Source organism: Oncorhynchus kisutch, linkage group LG2 (assembly GCF_002021735.2).
Source record: "Oncorhynchus kisutch isolate 150728-3 linkage group LG2, Okis_V2, whole genome shotgun sequence".
Taxonomy (NCBI): Eukaryota; Metazoa; Chordata; class Actinopteri; order Salmoniformes; family Salmonidae; genus Oncorhynchus; species Oncorhynchus kisutch.
This window is the reverse complement of record NC_034175.2, coordinates 67865446-67878831: the sequence shown is the minus strand read 5'-3', so window position 1 is coordinate 67878831 and position 13386 is coordinate 67865446. Positions and strand designations below refer to the sequence as shown.

Genomic DNA, 13386 nt, shown 5'->3' with positions numbered 1-13386 from the left:
GATTAATTACCTGACGCATGAAAAAAGTCACGACTAATCTAATGGAAACATGAAATGCTGGTACATTTTTTTAAATAAATGCCGAAGGACAATTTGTTCAGTTCGACATGGTGGGATGTTTTTGTGTTGGTAAAATTAATTATGCAAGAAATGGTGGTGGAAACGCATTTATGCTTAAATATTTCTATATGATAACCATCGTAATTGAAGTAAACTTGGAGTTACACGATGAGATGTTGTGTGGTCCTCCCACTACAACTCGGGAAAGCATTAACTTTATTAGGATACAGACTAAATAAATGCTGATGAACTTCACAGGCTGGTGAATGTGCAAGGTGATGAGCATGATGCTCCGTTCAAATAGATATCGAGGGTCTTATTCTGGTGATGTGATGATCGATGCCTGGCTGCCGTTTGACAAATACAAATAATCTCATAATAGGTAACCTACCCGCACTGTATTTGAGAGCTATTGGCTAGAGCGCAAGTGCCAAAACCAGAGCACATTTGCTATAAAACACAACAGTGTTTGTGACAGTAGAACTGAAAATGCGATGGAAATTTTACTTGTATTTTTAATTCGGTACATGGGAATTGAACCAGCAATTCGTTCGTCGTATGAATCGGACCAAGGCGCAGCGTGGTATACATACATTCTTTATTATATTAACAATGAACACTGAACAAACTAACACAACGACACATGCCGCTATACAAATGAGTGCTGACAGGCAACTACACATAGACAACAACCCACAAACGCCAAAGGGAAATGGCTACCTAAATATGATCCCCAATCAGAGACAATGATAAACAGCTGCCTCTGATTGGGAACCATATCAGGCCACCATAAACATACAAATACCTAGACCTACAAAACCCTACACATACAAAACCCCTAGACAATGCAAAACCCCTAGACAATACAAAAACTAGCGTATCCACCCAAGTCACACCCTGACCTAACCAAAATATAAAGAAAACAGATATATCTCAGGTCAGGGCGTGACAACAGCCTTTTATCTGCAAAAAGTATGTTTGATGGAAACACATAGCTGGTGGGAAAATGCGTATATTGTTTTATGCAGATTTTAGAATATTTGCATGACAATCTGTTGCGAATTGGATGGAAACCTAGCTAGTGATACAAAAGGGAAGGGAAAAAGTAAGAAAAATCCTACACTCATTCAAATCTAACCACTATTCCACTACTTGGCCCTACAGTGCCTTCGGGAAGTACTCACACCCCTTGACTTTTTCCACATTTTGTTACAAAGTCAACAATCTATACATTTGTAAAGATTAAGTAAAAAATAAAACACAAAAATACAGTTTCTTGATTATGTAAGTATTCAACCCCCTGAGTCAACACATGTTAGAATCACCTTTGGCAGCGATCACAGCTGTGACTCTTTCTGAGTAAGTATCTAAGTGTTTTGCACACCAAACTCCATCAAGTTGGTTGTGGATCATTGCTAGACAGCCATTTTCAAGTCTTGCTATATATTTTCAAGCTGATTTAATAAGTGACAACTATAACTAGGCCACCCGGGAACATTCAATGTTGTCTTGGTAAGCATTTCCAGTGTATATTTGGCCTCGTTTAAGGTTATTGTCCTGCTGAAAGGTGAATTTGTCCTCCAGTGTCTGTTAGAAAGCAGACTGAACCAGGCTTTCCTCTAGGATATTTCCATAGTCCTTGCTGATGACAAGCATACCCATAACATGATGCAGCCACCACCATGCTTGAAAATATGAAGTGTGATACGTTTTGATGGATTTGCCCCAAACATTATGCGTTTTATTTCTTTGGCACATTTTTTGCAGTATTACTTTAGTGCCTTATTGCAAACAGGATGCATGCTTTGGATTTTTACATTTCTGTACAATTCTTTTCACTCTGTCGATTAGGTTAGTATTGTAGAGTAACTACAATGTTGTTGATCCATCCTCAGTTTTCTCCTATCACAGCCATTAAACTCTGTAACTGTTTTAAAGTCACCATTGGGCTCATGGTGAAATCCCTGAGGGGTTTCCTTCCTCTCCAGCAACTGAGTTAGGAAGGACGCCCGTATCTTTGTAGAGACTGGGTCTATTGATACACCATCCAAAGTGTAATTAATAACTTCACCATGCTCAAAGGGATATTCAATGTGTTTTTTAAAATTCATACCCATCATACACACCCAATGGCCTTCTTTGCGAGGCATTGGAAAACCTCCCTGATCTTTATGGTTGAATCTGTGCTGGAAATTCAGTGGTCGAATGAGGGACCTTACAGATAATTGTATGTGTAGGGTATAGAGATGTTAAAGGCATATGTGACAGGGACTCCTAACGATCACAGATTACAAAAAGAAAGCTAGCCACATCGGGTTTTGCAACCAGGAAATTGCAGAGCGATTTCTGCATAGTGCATCTTTAATTAATTTGTAAACATTTCTAAAAACATAATTCTATTTTGACATGGGGTATTGTATGTAGGCCAGTGACACAACATCTAAATGTAATACCTTTTAAAATCAGGCTATAACACAACAAAATGCATCAAAAAATTAAGGTGTGTGAACACTTTCTGAATTCACTGTATCTGATCCTAGACCAGGCAGCCTGGGAGTGGGGGGGGGGGGGGGGGGGGGGGGGGGCAGTGCTTCTGTACTACTCAAATCTTGGAAACAGCGACTTGCCTTTCTCTCACTGGCCCCTCCTGATCTCAAACACCATGGGTAACACTTCAGTTAACACACACAGCTTTCTCCACCGATACTACACACTCCTCTGTCTGATGCCCCCCTGCACACTTCTCACATCTCGGAACATCCCTCCTACACACTGCTGCAACATGACCATAAGCTTGGCATATAACATCTTTATTTTAAAATGTTTATTAAAATTGTTATTGTTAATATTGTTGTTGCATGGTCGAGAAGGGACCTGCTGTGTATCCCCTGCATACAACTAATACAACTTGAAATGAAAACACTGTAATGGATTCGTGACAAAAAGTCTCACGGGATAACTGACAAATCCTAACGTTGTCAGGTAAAGACACTGCATCCAATTTTGCACGCCCAATTTTTCAGTTTTTGATTTGTTAAAAAAGTTTGAAATATCCAATAAATGTCATTCCACTTCATGATTGTGTCCCACTTGTTGTTGATTCTTCACAAAAAAATACAGTTTTATATCTTTATGTTTGAAGCCTGAAATGTGGCAAAAGGTCGCAAAGTTCAAGGGGGCCGAATACTTTCGCAGGGCACTGTAGATCAGCCAGAAGGCAAGGATCCGTTCTCTCCAAAACATCTCACTCACACTGGACCAGAATCATCCTTGTCGTCATCGTGACGAGACCCAAACTCAGTGGTCTTCACTGCACCTGCCACCTCAGGTCCTCAATCGTGTCAGGTTACATTTTCTGAGCTACGAGAGTATGTTTTTTGGGGGGGATCTGGGTACCCTGTTCTGGCAAACAGTGAAATTGGCTCAAAACAACAGTGATGTAGGTGAACCAGGTGGAGTAACAAACAGGATTCTGTGTTTTTTTTAAGTGTTTGCTCTCGTGATAAAAACGCATATGCCAGGGACTCCTGAGTGGGGCAGCGGTCTAAGGCACTGCATTACAGTGCTAGAGGAGTCACTACAGACCCAGGTTCGATCCCGAGTTGGATCACATCCGGCTGTGATCGGGACTCCCATAGGGCGGTGCACAATTGGTGCACATTGCCAACCCTACAGGACACCTACAATGCCAGTTGTCGCAGAAGGCCAAGAAGATCATCAGGCACCCCCAGCGTCGTTTGGGTTAGGGGAGGGTTTGGCTGGGGGGACTTTACTTGGCCTATCGCCCTCTTGTGGCGGGTCGGGCACCTGCAGGCTGGCTTTGGTCGTCAGTTGAACAGTGTTTCCTCTGACACATTGGTGTGGCTGGCTTCCAGGTTAAGCGGGCGGGTGTTAAGAAGAGCGGTTTGGCGGGTCATGTTTCAGAGGACGCATGACTCGACCTTTGCCTCCTGAGCCTGTTCGGGAGTTGCCACTGAGACAATACAAAAAAAACTGCATAGGCCTACGTGCTTTATTTGCCTTCCCAAGTATACCTTGTTCGAAAATTCAAACATACACTTTATGGAAAAGACAAGTGTGTTTCTGAACGAAGAACCATGTTGACTAAATGACCGGGTGGCAAAGATGGATTTGGATTTGAAAAGGGTGCTCCTCCCTCACCGTTTATACTTCTATTGGCCCATTTATAAACTAGAACCAAGGGGCCAGGTTTCTGGTTGGAAGTACGCCATCCCATGTACCCAGAGGAGACTGGCGGTACTGCAATTTAACTAACACCGAGCCCTGAAAGACAATTCATAAAAATATCGTTTCGTTATCAAATTTGTGGCAAAAATATCAGTTAAATTTTTCAATAAATTGTCTTCCATGTCTATTTTTTTTCTGTTTCTATGGATTATTTCGTTGTGTTGCAAATCACACTTTATGGCAATAATTTTCGTCAATTGGACGACTCTGCGTGCGTTGTGGAAGGAAATTTGCAACACAAACAAACATGGAGGAGAGTGCACTTGACATAATGCACGGAGACATGGAGCTCGTACCTACTTCGGTCGTATGGACGTGGTTTGGGTATGAAAAGAATGACACGGACTAGAAAACCGTCCGCTGCAAAATACTCCGCAGGCCGGTCCCGACAACAGGCTCATACACCACTAACCTCTTACCACCTACGCAAGAATCATTTGAAACTGTACGGAGATAGTCTACGGATGAGACCCCAAAAAGTACAGTCGAGTGTTCAAAACAAACCCCTGACTCAGGCGATGCAAGAGGCTTTTGCCCGCGGCACAGCATATGGCGAAGAATCACGAAGATGGAAGGAGGTAACAGCTGCAGTTACAATTTACATCTGCAAAACATGGCCCCGATTTACACGGTCGAGAAACGGGGGTTTCGTGAGTTGGTGCCAACCCTCGACCGGAGGTACCAAGTGCAAATTGATATGTGACAGGCCTATAGGCATATATTAGGAATCACAGGCCACTTTAAGGACATGAAACACTAGCCACTTTAATAATGTCTCCGTAGCTTGCATTACTCATCTCATACAGTGGGGCAAAAAAGTACTTAGTCAGCCACCAATTGTGCAAGTTCTCCCACTTAAAAAGATGAGAGGCCTGTAATTTATCATCATAGGTACACTTCAACTATGACAGACAAAATGAGAAGAAAAATCCAGAAAATCACATTGTAGGATTTTTTATTAATTTATTTGCAAATTATGGTGGAAAACATGTATAAACTGTACTCTATACTTTTCTACGGTATCTTAGTCACATTAATTGTGTAAATATTGCATCACCCATCTCATATGTATAAACTGTACTCTATACTATGCCACTGTATCTTAGTCCAATGCCGCTCTGACATGTATGTATATTCTTAATCCATTCCTTACTTAGATGTGTGTATTTTGGGGTATATGTTGTGGAGCTGTTAGATATTACTGCACTGTCGGGGAGCTAAACGAAACGTCATCACACTGTCAACTGTGTTTATTTTCAGCAAACTTAACATGTGTAAATATTTGTATGAACATAAGATTCAATAACTGAGACATAAACTGAACAAGTTCCACAAACATCTGACTAACAGAAATTGAATAATGTGTCACTGAACAAAGAGGGGGGGGGGGGGTCAAAATCAAAAGTAACAGTCAGTATCTGGTGTAGCCCAGTACTGCAGTGCATCTCCTCCTCATGGACTGCATCAGATTTGCCAGTTCTTGCTGTAAGATGTTGCCCCACACTTCCACCAAGGCATCTGCAAGTTCCCAGACATTTCTGGGGGGAATGGCCCTAGCCCTCGCCCTCCGATCCAACAGGTCCCAGGCATGCTCAATGGGATTGAGATCCGGGCTCTTCGCTGGCCATGGCAGAACACTGGCATTCCTGTCTTGCAGGAAATCACGCACAGAATGACCAGTATGGCTGGTGGCATTATCATGCTGGAGGGTCATGTCAGGAAGGGTACCACATGAAGGAGGAGGATGTCTTCCCTGTAATGCACAGCGTTGAGATTGCATGCAATGACAACAAACTCAGTCCGATGATGCTGTGACACACCGCCCCAGACCATGAAGGACCCTCCACTTCCAAATCGATCCCGCTCCAGAGTACAGGCCTCGGTGTAACGCTCATTCCTTCGACGATCAACGTGAATCTGACCTTCACCCCTGGTGAGACAAAACCGCGACTCGTCAGTGAAGAGCACTTTTTGCCAGTCATGTCTGGTCAAGCGACGGTGGGTTTGTGCCCATAGGCGAAGTTGTTGCCGGTGATGTCTGGTGAGGACCTGCCTTACAACAGGCCTACAAGCCCTCAGTCCAGCCTCTCTCAGCCTATTGTGGACAGTCTGAGCACTGATGGAGGGATTGTGCGTTCCCGGTGTAACCGGGGCAGTTGTTGTTGCCATCCTGTACCTGTCCTGCAGGTGTGATGTTCGGATGTACCGATCCTGTGCAGGTGTTGTTACACGTGGTCTGCCACTGTGAGGACGATCAGCTGTCCGTCCTGTCTCCCTGTAGCACTGTCTTAGGCGTCTCACAGTACGGACATTGCAATTTATTGCCCTGGCCACATCTGCAGTCCTCATGCCTCTTTGCAGCATGCCTAAAGCACGTTCACGCAGATGAGCAGGAACCCTGGGCATCTTTCTTTGGTGTTTTTCAGTCGGCAGAAAGGCATCTTTAGTGTCCTAAGTTTTCATAACTGTGACTTTAATTGCCTACCGTCTGTAAGCTGTTAAGGTCTTAATGACCATTCCACAGGTGCATGTTCATTAATTATGGTTGATTGAATAAGCATGGGAAACAGTGTTTCAACCCTGTACAATGAAGATCTGTGAAGTTTAAGAATTATCTTTGAAAGACAGGGTCCTGAAAAAGGGACGTCTTTTTTTTGTTGCTGTGTTTAGAAACAAGTATTTCGCTACACCTGCATTAACATCTGCTAAACACGTGTATGTGACTAATACATTTGATTCTGTTTTTGACCTGTCGCCAGAGCTCTACAGACTTTGCCAAGCTGACAAGAGTGGAGCTGTAGGCTGCTGATGTCACCAGGCAAAGTTCCCACACCTTTGCTGAGCAGAGAGGAACCCGATACAGACAAACTGTGCAGAAAATCATGGGTACAGTAGTAGAGCATGATAGTAAAATAAAAATTACCTTTGCATTTAACCACCTGCATGTGTGTAGGTGCTGTCTGACTAGTACACCCTACTAGCTGTCTGACCCTACTGTCTTTGAGTGCATTGATTGAATACATCTTTATCAATTAATTTAGTTTTGCACTAAATACATCCAGTAAATTAAATGTTCAGTGTTCTAGTGTCCCTATGTGTCTGCTCCTACTGTCACAATGAGGTCCTTGAGCTGCTGGTGAGAAACGGGGCATTGGTCAACGTAGCTGACCTGTGGAATTTCAACCCTCTGCAGCCAAGGGCATATAGCCAAGAGATCTGCTGATGCTCAAGGTTAGCCTTCCTTCATGTGCCTTTCATATTAGCTCTTGAAAAAGTATTGTTTGATTGACCGAAGGCAACTAAGTAGCTTTTGTTTCTTCTTCTAGTCAGTACCGTACAATATGTGTAGCGGTAACTTGCTACCTAAAATGCTTTGCATACATTTTAATGCCACATCTATCTATCTCTGTGTATCCCCACCAAGAAGAACTATGATGATGGCATGTCTTTGGACACGGGCATCCAGGTCCTGCTGGAAGGAGATGCTGCCCTCCTAAAGCACGGGGCTGATAACAATCAAAACAATGCCTGCTGACATCCAAGCTGTTACATAGGCCACAATGTCACAGCATATATGTTTTGTATGCATTTTGTCTATGAAAAAACTTTATGGCAAACCATACCGCATGTAAAACGTCTTCTGAGGCCTGATGTAATTGTTGTTGTGAATCACTCTGTATGAGGCTGTGTTGTGTAGGGAGATGAGGCCTGATGTAATTGTTGTTGTGAATCACTCTGTATGAGGCTGTGTTGTGTAGGGAGATGAGGACTGATGTAATTGTTGTTGTGAATCACTCTGTATGAGGCTGTGTTGTGTAGGGAGATGAGGACTGATGTAATCGTTGTTGTGAATCACTCTGTATGAGGCTGTGTTGTGCAGGGAGATGAGGCCTGATTGTTGTCGTTGTAGCAACTCCATATGAGGCTGTGTTGTGCAGGGAGATGAGGCCTGATGTAATCGTTGTTGTGAATCACTTTGTATGAGGCTGTGTTGTGCAGGGGATGAGGCCTGATTGTTGTCGTTGTAGCAACTCCATATGAGGCTGTGTTGTGCAGGGAGATGAGGCCTGATTGTTGTCGTTGTAGTGACTCTGTATGAGGCTGTGCTGTGCAGGGAGATGAGGCCTGATTGTTGTAGTGACTCACTCTGTATGAGGCTGTGTTGTGTAGGGAGATGAGGCCTGATTGTTGTCGTTGTAGTGACTCACTCTGTACGAGGCTGTGTTGTGCAGGGAGATGAGGCCTGACTGTTGTCTTTGTAGTGACTCTGTATGAGGCTGTGTTGTGCAGGGAGATGAGGCCTGATTGTTGTAGTGACTCACTCTGTATGAGGCTGTGTTGTGCAGGGAGATGAGGCCTGATTGTTGTCATCAGCCCCGTGCTTTAGGAGGGCAGCATCTCCTTCCAGCAGGACCTGGATGCCCGTGTCCAAAGACATGCCATCATCATAGTTCTTCTTGGTGGGGATACACAGAGATAGATAGATGTGGCATTAAAATGTATGTAAAGCATTTTAGGTAACAAGTTACCGTTACACATATTGTACGGTACTGACTAGAAGAAGAAACAAAAGCTACCTAGTTGCCTTCGGTCAATCAAACAATACTAGAAGACATTGTATACATTGTTTTTAGTTTACAAAACCTTCCAGAAAACCATCCATCACAAAAAATGGCATCACCCATACTGTGATGAAAGAGAGCTAGTGGAAAGTCTTCATATGTATTAGCGTGGATGTCATCACTTATGTCCTCGGGTCTCTCTCGCTCCTCTGTCACTCCTCTCCTGTCTCTTCTTTCCTCTGTCACTCCTCTCCTGTCTCTTCTTTCCTCTGTCACATCTGTCCTCTACAGCACACGCATATTGTGGCCCTCCCGATCAAGTTCAATGCCCGTCTGAACGCCACTGGCAAGAAAGCCTTCAACCCTCTACACAAAGCAGTTCATTAGGTAAACATAGTGAGTGTGTTATCTCTCTAGTTGCACAAGTGTTTGTTTGACTTACAATGACGTGGTTAGGTCACAATAATTCCCATCTAATATATTTTGACACACATGGCTAGGGAAACCCCTTATCACCCAGTACCTCTCCCTCTGACCATATCCTCCTCCTTACTCAGGCTGATGGGATCTCTGCCCTGTTGATGCAAACAATGCCCCCAGGTGCAGAGAGGAGGGATCACCAGCTCAGCTCATCAGTGTCCAATCTCTGGAGGGGACAACAGACATTGCTTAATCTGCGCTTGATTCGACCCATGGGCCACACAGCAAAACGGACTAATTCATAAATCCTTTAGCTATTGTATTTGAACCTTTTGTGTGTATTTCATTAAAGCTTGCAGGTTTTTACAATATTATTTATTTGTAACTATCAGACAAATCTGTAATCGTTTCCTGTAATTATGTCCCTCATGGCTACAATCTTAAAGGACAGTGGACCAGCAGCAATCAGTATGTAGCCTGACATCACTGGAGATGTTGATGGTATTTGTGTAGAACAAGAAAGAAAACAAGTAGTTAGTTAACAGGAACAAGTAGCTCAGACAGCTCCATCCCAACATCCCCTGTGGACTCCCATCCCACTCCTGTTGTATGTCCTGCTCTCACCCTTCAAGAGGTCCCGCTGAAGCTCACTAGTCTTGTCCTGCATCAACCCAAGGTGCTGGCGGAGGGAAAATAGACAAAGCAATGTGCTTATCATATTTTTTTGAGGGTTTGGGGGAGCACTGGGTAAGCCATCCTCACATAAAACATTAATAGCCCTGGCCTATTTCTGTGTTTTTCACAATGTACATAATGTTGTGAGTGTCTTATATGTATTAGCGTGGATGTCATCTAGTTGAGAAACCAATAGAACAAAAATATTTTATCAAATACTGTGTATATCTATATATTTGTGCTAATTATGTGATACAAGGTGACAGTATTGATTGCTAGACTGATTAATTGGGACACAACTCAAATTATGAGCTTGGTTTGTAAAATGGGCATAGCACAAATGCACAAGTTTTTAACAACGTTTTCAGAAACATAATTGCGTTGTGTCAAACAGAATATCATACAATGATCTCCTGACATGCACATATAGAGCAAGCTACAGCACAGTCCTGTTAGTCGCAAATAATTTACTTGCATAAACAAAATGTTGTTGACCTTTCCAGTGGTTGTGCGCACGGTGCTTTGTGCCTCCATATTTCCCCTCCCCCAGCAATCCAGATCCACGACCCTGCTCTTATCTCGTGCTGGAATGCACGTTCACGCTTGTTGTGCTGCAGTGTTAGTGCCCATGTACTAATTGGCTCCTAAAACCTGAACTAACACGATGTCAGCACCCACGAATCCGGTATATGCGACCATCAGTAGATTACATTGAAAAAAAAATGACTGCCCATCTGGGAGGCTGTCTTGTTCTTATTATAGCTCAATGGTTTTGAATCTGAATTTAGAGAACTGAACTTAAACTGAATCTCAATGCATCTGAGAAGTTGAATATATGAAACTTTTATCAACTTAAAATTATAGTTTGTAAACTTGATACACAGACAATGAATGCAATATCTACCATATTGAAACTGAATACATAAATATTGAATTTGAAGATTCAGTTCAAATTGAAATTTAATTTAAAAACGGAATACAATATTCACTCAATTCAGTTTCAAATCATGAAATTCAAGTTCAATTTGTCCATTACAAATTCAAAAATATTACATTCAAATTCAATATCCTAATAAAAATTATGAAATTCAAATACATGTTGGCACTGAAATCGCTCCATAGTAGAGTTTTGTTGAGTCTGAGAACGAAATGTATTTATTTTAAATAACATTCTTAGAACGTTCTTTGAATGTTACTGTTTTCTTGTTTTTTTTAATGGAAAGTTTTCCTCATGTTCTGAAAACATGACTTTAAATAGAACCATGAGGAAACCTGCAGAAACGTTATGATGAAGTACTGAAATTCCCACAGAAGAATGTTGCTTCTGAACGTTCTGAGCACATGACTTTAATTAGAACCACACGTAATGCTGAATTACTGAAATTTCCACAGAAAAATGTTGTTTAATGTTTTCTGGACTATTTGAGTACAATCCCAATGTCAAACCAGTTAGAGAACATTCCAAGAACATTAACTTAAATGTAATCATGTCGAAGACGCTTGGACCTTCTTTTTTTATATTTTCTGTGGAAAATTGTTAACAAACAATCCCCCATAAAGTAAATAAGAATTAAAAAGGTTCAGCCCCTGGTTCGACTGCGATCTTGCAGAGTTACTCCACCTCAAGAATTGCATTTGGCAAAAGGCTCGGCACAAGCATACTCAGGCTGACTGGCTATCGTTCAGGCAAATGAGAAATAAGCGCACTCAGGCTATCCAGAAGGCCAATGATAGTTACTTTAAGGAGCACTTCTCTCTGTGGGTCTAACCCCAAGAAGTTTTGGAAAATGGATAAAGATCTGGAGAATAAACCCTCCTCCTCACAGCTGCCTATGTCCCTCAATGTTGATGATGTGGTTGTAACTGACAAGAAGCACATGGCTGAGCACTTTAATCACCACTTCATTAAGTCAGGATTCATATTTGACACAGCCATGCCTCCTTGCCTGTCCAACATTTCCTCATCTCTCACCTCTTCTAATGCTACTATCCCCGATGCTTCTCCCTCTTTTTCCCCTGCCCCGCTAAATGTTTCTCCCTGCAGGCAGTCACTGAGTCCGAGGTGCTAAAGGTGCTCCTTAAACTTGACCCCAAAAAAACATCTGGGTCAGATGGTTTAGACCCTTTCTTCTTTAAGGTTGCTGCACCCATCATCGCCAAGCCTGTCTCTCCTGTCTCCTCTCCTGTCTCTTGCCAAGCCTGTCTGGGGAGGTTCCCATTGCTTGGAAGGCAGCCACAGTTCGTCCTTTATTTAAAGGGGAGATCAAGCGGATCCTAATAGGCCTATTTCTATTTTGCCCCGTTTATCAAAAGTGTTGGGGAAAAAAAGTTCTCTCTCGGGTATGGAATCTGGTTTCCGCTCAGGTTATGGATGTGTCAAAGCAACCTTATAGGTCCTCAATGATGTCACGATTGCCCTTGATTCAAAGCAATATTATGCTGCTATTTTTATTGACTTGGCCAAAGCTTTGATACGGTAGACCATTCAAATGATTGTGGGCTGGCTAAGAAGTATTGGTGTCTTTGGCCTGGTTTGCTATCTATCTCTCTCAGAAAATCTGCTGTCTCAGCTACTGCCTGTCACCAAGGAAGTACCCCAAGGCTCAATCCTAGGCCCCACTCAATTTACATCAACAACATAGCTCAGGCAGTAGGGAGCTCTCTCATCCATTTATATGCAGATGACAGTATTATACTCAGCTGATCCCTCCCAGGATGTTGTGTTAAATGCTCTACAAAAAAGCTTTCTTAGTGTCCAACAAGCTTTCTCTACCCTTAACCTTGTTCTGAACACCTCCAAAACAAAGGTCATGTTTTTTAGTAAGAAGAATGCCCCTCTTCCCACAGGTGTCATTACTACCTCTGAGGGTTTGGAGCTTGAGGTAGTCACCTCATACAAGTACTTGGGAGTATGGCTAGACGGTGCACTGTCCTTCTCTCCGCACATATCAAAGTTGCAGGCTAAAGTTACATCTAGACTTGGTTTCCTCTATCGTAATCGCTCCTCTTTCACCCCAGCTGCCAAACTAACCCTGATTTCAGATGACCATCCTACCCATGCTAGATTACGGAATCTATATAATTTATAGATTGACAGGTAAGGGTGCTCTCGAGCGACTAGATGTTCTTTACCATTCGGCCATCACATTTAAGACCAATGCTCCCTATAGGACACATCAGTGCACTCTATACTCCTCTGTAAACTGGTCATTTGTGTATACCCGTCGCAAGACCCACTGGTTGATGCTTATTTATAAAAACCATCTTAAGCCTCACACCCCCTATCTGAGATATCTACTGCAGCCCTCATCCTCCACATTCAACACCCGTTCTGCCAGTCACATTCTGTTAAAGGTCCCCAAAGCACACACATCCCTGGGTCGCTGGTCTTTTCAGTTCGCTGCAGCTAACGACTGGAACG

At 42.8% G+C, this 13386-nt stretch overlaps 1 long non-coding RNA gene across 2 annotated transcripts; it reads left to right on the top strand.

Annotated features, from left to right (window-relative positions):
* Nucleotides 1–4328: 4328 nt before the first annotated feature.
* Nucleotides 4329–11060, top strand: LOC109903316 (uncharacterized). 2 transcript variants are annotated; one of them, XR_002257017.2, is made up of 5 exons: nt 4338–4886; nt 7068–7194; nt 7430–7539; nt 9162–9257; nt 9428–11060. It is a non-coding gene; the product is annotated as an uncharacterized LOC109903316 (long non-coding RNA). The 2 variants fall into 2 exon arrangements; XR_002257018.2 differs by having other exon boundaries at nt 4329–4886; nt 7068–7539.
* The last annotated feature ends 2326 nt before the right edge of the window (nt 11061–13386 follow it).